Source organism: Equus quagga, unplaced genomic scaffold, assembly GCF_021613505.1.
Source record: "Equus quagga isolate Etosha38 unplaced genomic scaffold, UCLA_HA_Equagga_1.0 205_RagTag, whole genome shotgun sequence".
Taxonomy (NCBI): Eukaryota; Metazoa; Chordata; class Mammalia; order Perissodactyla; family Equidae; genus Equus; species Equus quagga.
Window position 1 is genome coordinate 1,081,434 of NW_025798762.1, and position 13,111 is coordinate 1,094,544.

Genomic DNA, 13,111 nt, shown 5'->3' on the forward strand with positions numbered 1-13,111 from the left:
ACTGTGGCTAGAGGTCACTGGTTTTACAAAACAATAGGAACTTGGAGAACCTAACAAGTGCCAAGAATCAGTAGTAAATAGCTAATTATGGAGGCACTGGTTGGATTGTAAACAACCCGAAGAAGAGACTAACGCATTTTTTACATTTGAATTTGTACTACTTCCAGTGCCTAGGCCATTGCCTTCCCAGATATGTATTGTCTATCTGAGGTCTAAGTGTAGACACCTTCGCTGCCTCATTATGCTTATTTGCATAGATAGAATTGGTGGGATACCAAAGAGTTATTCAATTTTCCTTCTTATTACCTAAACATTTTACCTAGATTTTCTTTAATAAGTTGCATTATTTTGGTGTTTCAACATAAAATTGCAACAATAACACATTTAAAGTGACAAAATAGTAGAATAAAATTAAATACAACAGAAAAATAGCAGACATAAATACTATGACAAATAACCAAAAGCTTTTTGCCACACATGTATATTGCATAAGAGAAAAAAATGACACAGATTTTTCTTAATCTGGATCAAGTCATAAATTGCTACCATCAGGAGCGTCACTTCCAATATTTGTCCGAATCATCATACTGATTTCTCAATTAACTGTAATGAATGTATGCCCTCCTGTGGTACATACTTGAGGAAGAGCAGATGAATATTAACTACGATGTTGATTAAAAAGTTGTAAGAGCAGAAGCAGGGTTTGTCGGTTTGTCAGCACACTAATATAGCAAACTTTCCTTTGTCAAACCAGATCAAATAATGAAGTTTAGCAAGAAGTGCTGTACAGATCCCCGAACTGTCAACCATTTGTGCTGTGAGCTAATGAAAAAACATGTATGCTGATCTCGATATGCTTGGATGAAGAAATGCCAAGAAAAACCACCATTGCAATTACTCTCCTGTTTATGACAAATTAATGCTTGGTATACAGGTAACAAAATACAGACTGAAAAACTAAAGTAATGAGATAAATGAACTGAGGAATGATTCTAGACTATAGTTTGAATATAAATGTATGCTTTTATGGAAGTGAAAAGCTATGTTTTATTAATGGGATAAGTGTAAAAACATTTGAAGAGATTTACAAGTATTTTAAGCTACAATTAGTATATTGCTGGAATGTTTTGTGAGGTAGAATTTTTGCTTTTTTAATCAAAGGAAATGTATAGAAAGTGAAGTCTTTGATTATGAATACCAGAAACATTTTGCCACATGGCAGAATATGCCAAAGAGATACGTTAATCTGTCAAGGATGCCTTAATAGACCAGTAGTGCACGTATATGATGCAAGCAGTAGTCATCGAATTTCCACTGTAGTTTTCCTCATGATAAAGTATAATAGGATAAGGTCATCTATGGCATCAATTTTGAACCATAGTATATATATAGGAATTTTTTGGTGAGGAAGATGGCCCTGAGCTAACATCTGTTGCCAATCTTTCTCTTTTTACTTGAGGAAGATTGTTGCTGAGCTAAAATCTGTGCCAATCTTCCTTTATTTTGTATGTGAGATGCCACCACAGTGTGGCTTGATGAGCAGTGTGTAGGTCTGTACCTGGGATCTGAACCAGCAAACCCCGGCCTGCTGAAGTAGAGTGCATTAACTTAACCACTATACCACCTGGTTGGCCCAGGTACTATAATATTTTAAGTCTCTCATAATTTGTATATATTATGACACTACACATTACAACCAATGTAGCTTTTATGTTATTATTCTCAAATATATTACTTTACAATGAATTTGCACTGATAGTATTTAATTATCTATGGGTCCAGTGTTCCTAGTCTCTTAAAAAGGAAATTCTAGGTAAACCTTAAAAGGATTTTTCTTTTCAGAATCCATCAATTGCTTTTTTTCTATTATAAAGAGTTTTCAAAGTCTAAATAGTTTTAACTATTCTATTAAATCCTCGTACTTCTTGAAGATTGTAGTCCCTTTCCTCTTCTCTTAACATACAGCTATACCTATCTCTTATACCTATCTCTGGTTGCCGCTTTGTCGAACCTTTAGAACTAGATGTCACACCTCTCCTGGGTTCCATCCCTTGTTACTTCCCTGTTTTCTTCTTGTTGTTGTTATTGCGGGGTCATTTAAAACTTTAGCTATAAATGCTTTACTATTTCAGTGAACAGTAGCATCACATATTCAATTACTGAAGGCAGAAAAATTGAGTCATTACTGAACCCTTTCTCTTCCTCCACCCATGTATGGGCAGCGAACCAAGTCATACTGCTTCCATCTACTGCTTTCTATCCCCACTGCGACTGCTTACTGGATTGTTGAAAGGAGAGCTGAGTTGGTATTTCTGTTTTTGCTCTTAATGCCACTCCTTCTTCCACATAATTGTCAGAGTAATACTTCTCAAATGTGTATCAGATTATATCAGCCATCCAGTTCAAAATACTTCAGTAACTTCCCTTACATAATAGTATAAAATTCAAAATGCTTTAGAATAATGAATATAATTCAGGCCCACTTTCAGCCTGTTTTTCTCTTCACTCTTTCAAATGTGTCTTTATATGTAGAATGACTCTTTTCTTTTTGATATGATTTTATCTATATGTAATATCATTGACTCCTTTTTCTGCTGAGAAGATTTTATTCATTCCTCAGGTTTTCTTAAATACTTTTTTTTCTGTGAGGCTTTCACTAAGGATTTTCTTTCTTTTCTTTCTTTCTTTAATTTTTTTATTGGGGTAACATTGGTTTATAAGATTTTATAAATTTCAGGTGAACATCATAATATATTTTGAATTCTGTGTAGATTGTATCATATTCGCCCCCCAAAGACTATCTATCTATCATCCATCACCATACACATGAGCCTAATCACCCCTTTTGCCTCCCCCCCCCCCCTCCCTTCTGGTAACCACCAATCCAATCTGCGTTGCTACGTAATTGTTTGTTGTTGCTTTTATCTTATACTTATGAGTTATATCATATGGTATCTGACTTTCTCCCTTTGACTTATTTCACTTAGCATAATACCCTCAAGGTCCATCCATGTTGTCACAAGTGGCAAGATTTCATCTTTTTTTTATGACTGAGTAGTATTCCAACAACTTAGGTTGTCGCAAGTCTTGGCTATTGTAAGTAATGCTGCAATGAACATAGGGGTGAATATAACTTTTCAAATTAGTGTTTTCATATTCTTTGGATAAATATCCAGAAGTGGAATAACTGGATCATATGGTAGTTCTATTTTTAACTTTTCAAGAAATCTTCATACAGTTTTTCATAGTGACTGCACCAATTTACATTCTTATCAGCAGTGATGGGGGTTCTCATGAAAAGGGAAGATGACATTATCGTGATTAAAAACACACAAACACATACACACACACACATACACACACAACACATAAACATGACTTCCAGTTTTGCCTATGATAAAGTAGCTTATATTGGACTAACCCTCCTTTTGAAGAAATTTTTAGTGTTGGACTGAATTTTAACAAAATACCATTTAAAGACATTGAAAGAGCATCAATTTAGGCAGCTTGAGAGATTACGATACTTGGAAAAGGGAATCATGAGGAGAGATGACATTTGTTTTGGAATTTTTTTCTGAGAACAATTTTTTTACAGTTTCAGGTTTACTGAAGGAGTTCAAGAGTTAAATGACAACAATCCTTTTGGACAGATCAGGATGCACAGGTCAGAATTTGGGCTGAAATGTGGTAGAAACCTGGAAAAGTAAGTCACCCTATTCTCAAAATATTCCCCTCAATTTTCTGGCTGACTGCTAAGCTGTCCACGCACAGGGGAGACCCCAAGAAACACTGCAGAAAATAGCTGAGAGGCTAAATACCATATCTGAAAAAAAAAAGTGAAGGTTAGATTTTTGGATTTTGTAAGAATGTTTGAATATGCCAGATACTTGCCAAAGGGAAGCCCTAACTGATCTTAAATTATAGCAAATAATTTCAAAAGCAAAATTATAATCATGTTTAGGTTTACAGAAAACATTTAATTTAATATGGGATCTGTATAAATCCTCATGCTTGAAATGAAGCAAAGTGGAGTATCTAAAAAGAAGAATGCCTTGAACCTCAAGAGTTCTCAAATCAGCCCTGTCCACCCATGACCTTTCTCTCCTGAGTTAAAAGATGGATAAGAGAAAGTGTAGGCTTTGCTCCATGCGGTTGTCATAAAATTGGTCTCAAGTAGAATAATCTGTGTTCAGTGCAGGAAAAGTTATGGAGAAAATGTTATAAAGAGGCAGAGTCCTGATGTGTTTAAAGAAGAAAGAATATTCCAGTGATATGAAAAGGGCAGAAAGATATTGTGTTGAAAAATATATGCATGATAATTAGGACAAAGGAGATAACTTTCCGTGATTATTCTCTGTATTTTGGGCAAAGATGAATGGCACAGATGGAAGGAATTGTCACTCTCTATATTCTTGTTCTGTGCTAGAACATTGAAAGGATGCGGAGCAGTGCTAGGGCTGGGTTTCCACAGTCTGTAATTATATAGTGATTTCCCCTATCAATTATTTGCTTCCTATTTTCTTATTCTGGTACTTTGCATTACATATGGAATGAGGTTACATCAACAAAACAGTTCCAAATGACTATCTACTTCCTTTAAATTAGCATGTGTATATAATTTTTTTGTAATATGATTCAGTTTTGACTCCAATGACATTGCATGGTTTGTTTTGGATGCCATATAGCCCCAAATCATTCAAATAAACATGTATATCTAGGCTGTGAGGGAACAAATGATTGGCATCAGCCATCAATGTTCATTAAGTTGAAGCTTTGGCACGCCTAGTATTAGAAAAAGCCAGATTTAATAAATGTCATGTAGCCTGCCAGATGTTTCATTGTAAGATATGACAGATCTTACCAGAATAATGTTTCATAGGCAAGGTCAGTTGTATTCAATTAAATTGTCTTCATATGCTCTTAATATCAATTTATGACAATGAAAAATTGTTTGATAATTCTCAAGCTATCGTTTTATTCTTCTATATGTAATTTTCAACTTCAGTTAGTCAAAGTAAATTTTAGTAGTAAAATGGAGGTTTGATCTAACTGACTTAAGAATAAATATACTTTAGTATTACTTAGTTTTTTCAGGAAGTTATCTTAGCATATAAGAATACTTTTTCGCCTCCCTCCATATTATATTGTTAGCTCTTATGTTCTTTGCTTATACTAAAAAAAAACAAAAAACAAAGAAAATATCCTTTTTCTCTGCTTTAAATAGCCTTGTTAATAGCTCTCAGACAAATTTCATCAGTTTGATTGTCTTTTTCTTTTTCAAAATCTACTGGTTAACTGTATCAAAATTTGGTCGTGCAGTTATATAGGAATGCAGGAATATAGGTTAAATAAGTGTGCTCTGTGTTATAATTTCATATATACATATATGCTATGCAAACATATTCTGCATACCAATAGAAGGTATTTCACAGACTAATCCTCAATTAACTGTTTGTTGACTTAAAGAGTGAGTGAATGGGACAAGTAATTTTGACTCTATCAATATATTAACTAGTTATTTAGAAATGGAAACTAACAGTGACAAGGAATAATTAAAAATGTATTGTGAAAGGAGTAAAACTATTAAGAAAGGGAAAACATTTTCTTAAAAAAGAGAAAAATCTGTAGTATGTTGATTTATGAAACACCAGATTCCACTCAAGAATCTTTTGGACACAGGTCCTTTTGCACTCAATTTCTTCTCATTTACGTTGTTGGAAATAAATTTTATGAGTTAGTCAACAATAAAATTGGGTAAAACAAATGAAAACAAGAGCAAAACCAAAAACAATAGCTTAGTGCTTAAATTCACAGATTCTGGAGTTAGATGGTCTGAATTTCCTGACTTGTTTGCTTATTATCTTTCTGATACTAGGCAAGTTACCTAACACCTCTATTCCTCAGTTTACTTGCCTGAAAATGATAACAATAATGCTGTTGAGAGGAATGAATAAGTTAATATGCGTAAAGCTCTTAGAGCAATACTTAGAAAACCAATGTCAGTAGGTGTAAATTATTATTCAGTTTTCGCATGATCAATTTTGTCTAAAGTCTCTTGGATCTTTTGGATTTGCATTAGTTTCAAGAATCATCACCATTGTTAGGCTTAGGAGGTTATGAAACAATAAGATGCTCAGCAAGTTAAACAGCAGTTTGCCATGATGTAATCACCTCTGAATCCCTTACTTTCTGACTTCACTCTTTCATAAGTCACCCATGGCCTCCTCATTGTGAAAGCCCTGCTGCATCTTACTTTACTTCAGCGTTTGACTGTGCAACCCACCTTGAATTACTTGTAACCATCCAATGATACTTCAGTCTCCAGATTTCCCCCTGCCTAATTCATTAGGTTTCTTCCATCAGTCACTTTCCTCCCCATGTTCATTGAAAGGTCTTCCCAAAGACTAAATTTTATCTATACATTTTCTTATTCCCCAGTATTCCTTCTTCCCACCTCCCTTACCAATAACTAGCATCCCTTACTGATAACTCTCAATCTCTGAGATCCAGTCTTGCATGTCAGCTCCTAATTCAAGCGATTCCCTGAATATTCTGGAAGTACCTAAAATTCAATATGCCTAAAACCCAGAGTAGCCCTCATCTTTCCTCACTATCTCTTAAAAACATCTCTATTCTTCTTGCTCCAGTTCACCTTCCTAAGCCTACCCTGGCCTCTAACTCAGAATACATATTTTTTTAACTTCATATCTTTTGTACCTCAAGCTTGTTCTGCTATTGTCGTAAATGCACAATACTTATTTAAATTCTAACTATTCTACTTCATGCTCTATCTTTCCTACTAAAGCATTTCTTTTAAGGCATGAACCATGTTGTATATGAATTTACACATATCAAACATTTAGCACAATGTCTGGAACATAATGAGTATTATTATTGTTTCAATTTTAACATGATCAAATGCAGATAAATAAATAGTCAAGTGGAAAAGATTTATGACTCATCATTTGAAAATTCACAAAATAAATATTTGTGTTATTATATATAACAGAAAACTCAGTAATGAAATATTTAGTTCTTCTTGTGTGCAAGATTCAAGGTACTGAGTCTGTGAGGTAATGTCCTGAATAAAGTGTGAGCCGAGGGAGTTGCCTGTTGTAGTAATCACCATTTCCTTTCCCATAAGTTGAGTCTCTAAGTGGCCAGACAATTATTAAACCAATAACATAGCCCATTAGTCCGTCATGAAAAGCTTTGTTGCTGCTGTAATATGAGAGCTGTGCAGACAGATGAACCAAGCCAGAGCTGAGTGTATAGGACGCACTGTAGCACTGAGATTTGACTTCTAGATGTACGCTGCTGTGCATTGTCATGGCATCTGATACTTTCACGTTTTGCATACATTATTCCTTAGGTTTCCCCATGCCACTTCAAAATTAGTCTCTCAACACCCACTCTGGGCTTGGATTCACTCTCCAAATCAAAATGACCATGATTAATAAAATATATACATTTCCTTTTGTACGCTATGAGGCTAATGAAATAACCGTAGGTTATAACAGAGTTTTAAACTAAAAGCCCAAGAAAAATAGGTCATTAAAGGTTAATAGGATTTTTCTGACTCTGTAGGAATGTAATTCTCTATGCTCTTGTCACCTTCATTCTAATCCTGAGATCCAGCTGTTGAATAAACAGACTTGAGATTATCACACAGTATACATTCATGTGTAAAATAGAATTCCTAGGAAAGTTCATTGCTCCACTTGAAATATGCTTCGTGGCATTTCCCGTGAAGAACCCTGCTGTGGTCTGTCGTGATACAATGAAAGCACGCTTGACTCTTTCAGCTTGCTCTTTGGTGCCTGGGGAACCTATTATTTATTTTATTTTGTTTATTTATTTATCTTTGGTTTTACTTTGCAACATTTTGACAGAAATGTCACCAATTATAGCACTCCTCAGTGATTGCACCAAACGGTAACATGTAATATTTTTACACTAGGAATACTATTTAAATGTGGAAAACCGTAGCACAGGCAAATCAGTGTGTTTGAGTTACTGCAGACAATATTCGTGTTTATAAGAATAATTTTCTATTCCATATTCTTCTAGTAGGAATTTCACTGAGAATAATTTTGATTTTAAGAATTTACCCTAGACAAAATTTATCATAGTATGGATTAAAGAGACTATATCCTCCTGAAAAAGACTAAGGAACTGTTTTAAATTGGGATCAGCGTCTAAGTTCATAATATTTTTTTCCCCTATCTGTTACCTCTTCTCCTTTCCCCTTGACTTTACACCTCTATCATTACTTACCTGACTAGTGGAAAACGTTTTAAGTGTTTTCCCTGATTTCAGTGATTAACGTACCTTTTTTTTTCTCCTCAGTATTACAGAAAAAGTATTCCTATTAAGATGCAGTTCTGAGAATATCATCCTATTGCCGAAAACGTTCAATGGCTTCTCAGTATCTATGGCCACAATTCCCCCTTACATTATTAACCTTGTACCTGTGGTGGGTTATTGTAACAAGATATTTAGAAGAAAGAAGAGTTGTAAAAAAAAGAACAATTTAAAACAGTTTTTGAGAAAGAAAGTATACAATAGCAGAAGGGATCTACAGCCTAAGAAAATCAGCCATCTTGAAAACTTCCCCAACTGACTATGCTCTGCAATAAGGCCCAGAAGACACCATGGCAGGACACCCTACTAGCTCTGATTAAGACCCAGAAAGAGAAAGGGCTGTGCAGCATATTTAAGCTGTGATGAAAACTACTCTACCATTTGTGCCATACAATCTAGAAAATTATGTAATTTTTTTTAAATTGAGGTTTAATTGGTATACATTATTTTATTTTCAGATGTACAACATAATGAGTAAATTCTTGTATATACTGTGAAATGATCACCATAATAAGTCCAGTTAACATCCATTACCATATAGTTACAACTTTTTTTTTTCCTTTTGATGAGAACTTTTCATATCTCTGGCAACCACTCATCTGTTCTCTGTATCTATAAGCTTGGTTTATGGGGTTTTTGTTTGTTTTAGATTCCACATATAAGTGATACCATGCAGTATTTGTCTTTCCTGATTTATTTCACTTAGCATAATGCCATCATGCTCCCTTCTTGTTGTCATAAGTGGCAAGATTTCTTTCTCTTTTATGACTGAATAATAGTCATTCATATATACCACATTTTCTTTATCTGTTCGTCAATTGATGGACACAGGTTTGTTCCGTATTTTGACTATGGTAACTAATGCTGCAGTGAACATGGGGTGCATATATCTTTTTGAGTTAGTGTTTTCATTTTCTTCAGATAATACCCAAAAGTGGAATTGCTGAATATGGTATCTCTCTTTTTAAGTTTTTTAACTTCCATACTATTTTCCATAGTGGCTGCAACAATTTACATTCTCACCAACAGCACACAAGAGTTCCCTTTTCTCCACATCCTTGCCAGCAGTTGTTATTTCTAAACTTTTGATAATAGCCATTCTAACAGGTGTGAAGTGATATCTCATTGTGGTTTTAATTTGTGTTTCCCTGATGATTAGTGATGTTGAGCACTTCTGTACCTATTGGCTATCTGTATGTCTTCTTTGGAAACATGTGTGTTTAAATCCTCTGCCCATTTTTTAATTGGATTGTTTCTATTTTGCTATTAAGTTGTTTGAGTTCCTTGCTTTGGCTGTTAACCCCTTATCAGACATCTGGTTGTCAAATATTTTCTCCCATTCAGTAGGTTGCCTTTTCATTTTGTTGATGGTTTCCTTTGCTGTGCAGAAGCATTTTAGTTTGATGTAGTCCCACTTGCACTTGTGGATTTTTTGCTTTGATTGCCTTTGCTTTTGGTGCAAATCCAAAAAAATCACCATCAAGACCAATGTCAAGGAACTTACTGCTTAAGTTTTCTTCTAGGAGTTTTATGATTTCAGGTCATACTTTCAAATTTTTAATCCATTTTTAGTTAATTTTTTTCTGTGGTGTAAGATAGTGGTCCAGTTTCATTCCTTTGTTTGTGACTGTCCAGTTTTCCCAACACCATTTATTGAGGACACATTTCCTCATTGTATATTCTTGCCTCCTTGGTCATAAATTAATTTACTATATATGTGTGGGTTTATTTATGGGCTGTCTATTGTATTCCATTGATCTGTGTGTCTGTTTTTATGCCAATACCATACCGTTTTGATTACTATAGCTTTGTAATATAGTTTGAAACAGGAAGCATGATGCCTCCAGCTTTAAGAATAAAGGTTTCTCAAGATTGCTTTGGCTATTTGGGATTTTTTGCAATTCCATAAATATTTTAGGATTGTGTTTTCTATTTCTGTGAAAAATGCCATTGTATGTTGTATAGAGATTGTATTGAATCTGTAGATTGCTTTGGGTAGTACGGATATTTTAACAATATTAATTATTCAAAACCATTAGCGTGGAATATCTTTCCATTTATTTGGGTCTTCTTCAATTTCTTTCATCAGTGTCTTATAGTTTTCAGTATACAGATCTTTCACGTCCTTAGTTAAATTTATTACTAGGTATTTTATTCCTTTTGATGCTTTTATAAAGGGAATTATTTTCTTTATCTTTTTCAGATAGTTTGCTATTAGTGTATAGAAACACAACTGAATTTTGTACGTTGATCTTGTATCCTGAAACTTTAATGAATTAATTTATTAGTCCTAAGATTTTTTTGGTGGAGTCTTTAGGGTTTTCTATATATAATATCATGTCACCTGCTAATAGTGACAGTTTTACTTCTTCCTTTCTGATTTGGATGTCTTTTATTTCTTTTTCTTGCTTAATTGTTCTGTAAGACTTCTAATACTATTTTGAACAAACGTGGTGAAAGTGGGCATCCTTGTCTTGTTCCTAATCTTAGAGGAAAAGCTTTCAGGTTTTCAGCATTTTATATAAGCTTAGCTCATACAAAAGGGCTGGTCATATACGGCCTTTATTATGTTGAGGTATGTTCCCTTAACACCCACTTTGTTGAGTTTTTATCATACATGGATATTGAATTTTTGTCAAATGCTTTTTTTTGCTTCCATTGAGATGGTCATATAATTTTTATCCATCATTTTGTTAATGTGGTGTGTCACATTGATTTAGAGATATTGAACCATCTTTACATCCCTGGAGTAAATCCCACTTGATCATGGTATATGATCCTTTGAATGTATTGTGAAGATTACATAATATTAGAGGTATCTGTGGTGAGAAAATATGCTACATGAAGTTAATGGCAAATCTCAGTAGGAGAATCATAATGTAGATTATTTGGGTTTCTGGAATAAAGTCATGCAATCTACATCAGAGAATAGAGACCATTCAAAAAACACCTTCTGACATGCTACTGGACCGTAGACCATCAAGCGAACAAATAGGAAGTGTTTCCCATGATAAGATGGGTTCTGTCAGATACACTCAGTCATTATGGTTGAGAGGGAAGAGGGCAGCAAAGAGCCGTCGTTGATTGGAAATAGTACAAATGCAATCAGGCATGAGCCAGGTCAGAGGGCACAAGTAAGCTGCTGGAGCAGGTTGCACAGTCCTATGTTGTCCACCATTGTTAAAAGCAAATAGTTAAGATCATACACTTTATGTGGTGTGTATTTTTTCTACAAAAACATTGGGAACAAAACCAGTGTCTCTCACTCAGCTCATTCCTATGGTCACATGGAAGGTCTATTATAATAAGATGGAGAAGGAGAAATGTGGCCTAGCCTGGTTCGTGGATTAATCAGTTCATTATCTGGGTGCAGGCTCCATGTGAACAGCTGTTGCACTACAGCTTCACCAAGGGTAGCCCTAATAAATAGCAGCGAAGGAAAATCCTCTCAGTAGGTGGAAATTTGGACAGCTTACCAGTTAAGACCATGTGAACAGTAGTACATGGTTTTGTCTTGGTGGGTCAGGGGCCTGGAAAGAGAAAGATTGGAAGATTGGGGTCAAGGTAGCCTGGAGAAGAGGCATGTAATTAGGCTTATTGGAATGACCAATGTGTGAAAATCTTTGTATTACTTATTACCTGCCAGAGAGCATCCACAGTGAAAGAGTCACTAAGCAACCAAGTGGACAAGTGCCTTGGCCAGTTAATACCACTTGACCTCTGGCTTTTGTCAGCCCCATTGCTGGTACTAGGGGGCAGGAACGGAACAGCCATGGTAGCAGGTATGGAGGCCTGCATTGACCCAATAGCATAAGCAATATTCACCAAGGCTAATATAGTTATCTCCACTTCCACATATCCTACCGATATAATGAATAATGAGACATCAGTATGGTACTGTCCTTAGAGGACACCAAACAGACACTTGATTGGAAGTTGATTATAATGGACCCCATTCTTCCCAGAAGAAATAGCGATTCTTCTTAACCGGAAATGACACACATTTAAGATGTAGTTCTCCCTTTCCTACTCAGAGGGCCTTAGGCAGCATCACTATCTACGAACTTACAGAACCCTTAATTCACCGACACAGAATCCTATATAACACTGCATTAAGTAAGGTGGTATAGCAGTAGGCACAAGACCATGAAATTCTCTGGTTCTATTACAGAGTGTACCACCCAGGATCTTCCAGTATTATAAAGTGATAAGATGGCCTTTTACAGGTGGAGTTGAGGGATCAGCTCAGAAAAACTATCCTGAGAGGGTGGGCTTCATCCTCTAAGATGCAATATTTATCTTAAATCAATATCTAGTGCTATTATCCCAATTGGTAGAATCCGCAGGTTCTAAAGCCAAAGATGGAAAGCATGAGTGGCTCTGTGTAACTGCATTCTTTATCATCCAGGATAAGTAGGCTTGTTATTACACGATGGAGAAAGGGAAAATTATATTTGGCACCCAGGTGATTCACTGTAACATTGTGTTACTTCCTCATAATGGCCAAGTACAGCAGCCCCAAAGCCTGGGAAGGGATTGTGACCACAGACTGAGATCCTTTTCAGGGGAAAGTCTGGTTACCCCACCGATGATAAGAGGAATCTCAAATGGTAGTGGAGGATGGAGATGATGAGTATCACTTGCAGCTCTAAGAGCCCAGCTGCCCCACTTGAGAACTAGACTACGCATTCTCTCAATTGTGGAGATTATTATGTGTTTGATTGCTCACAGTTCTGTTCCTCCCTGG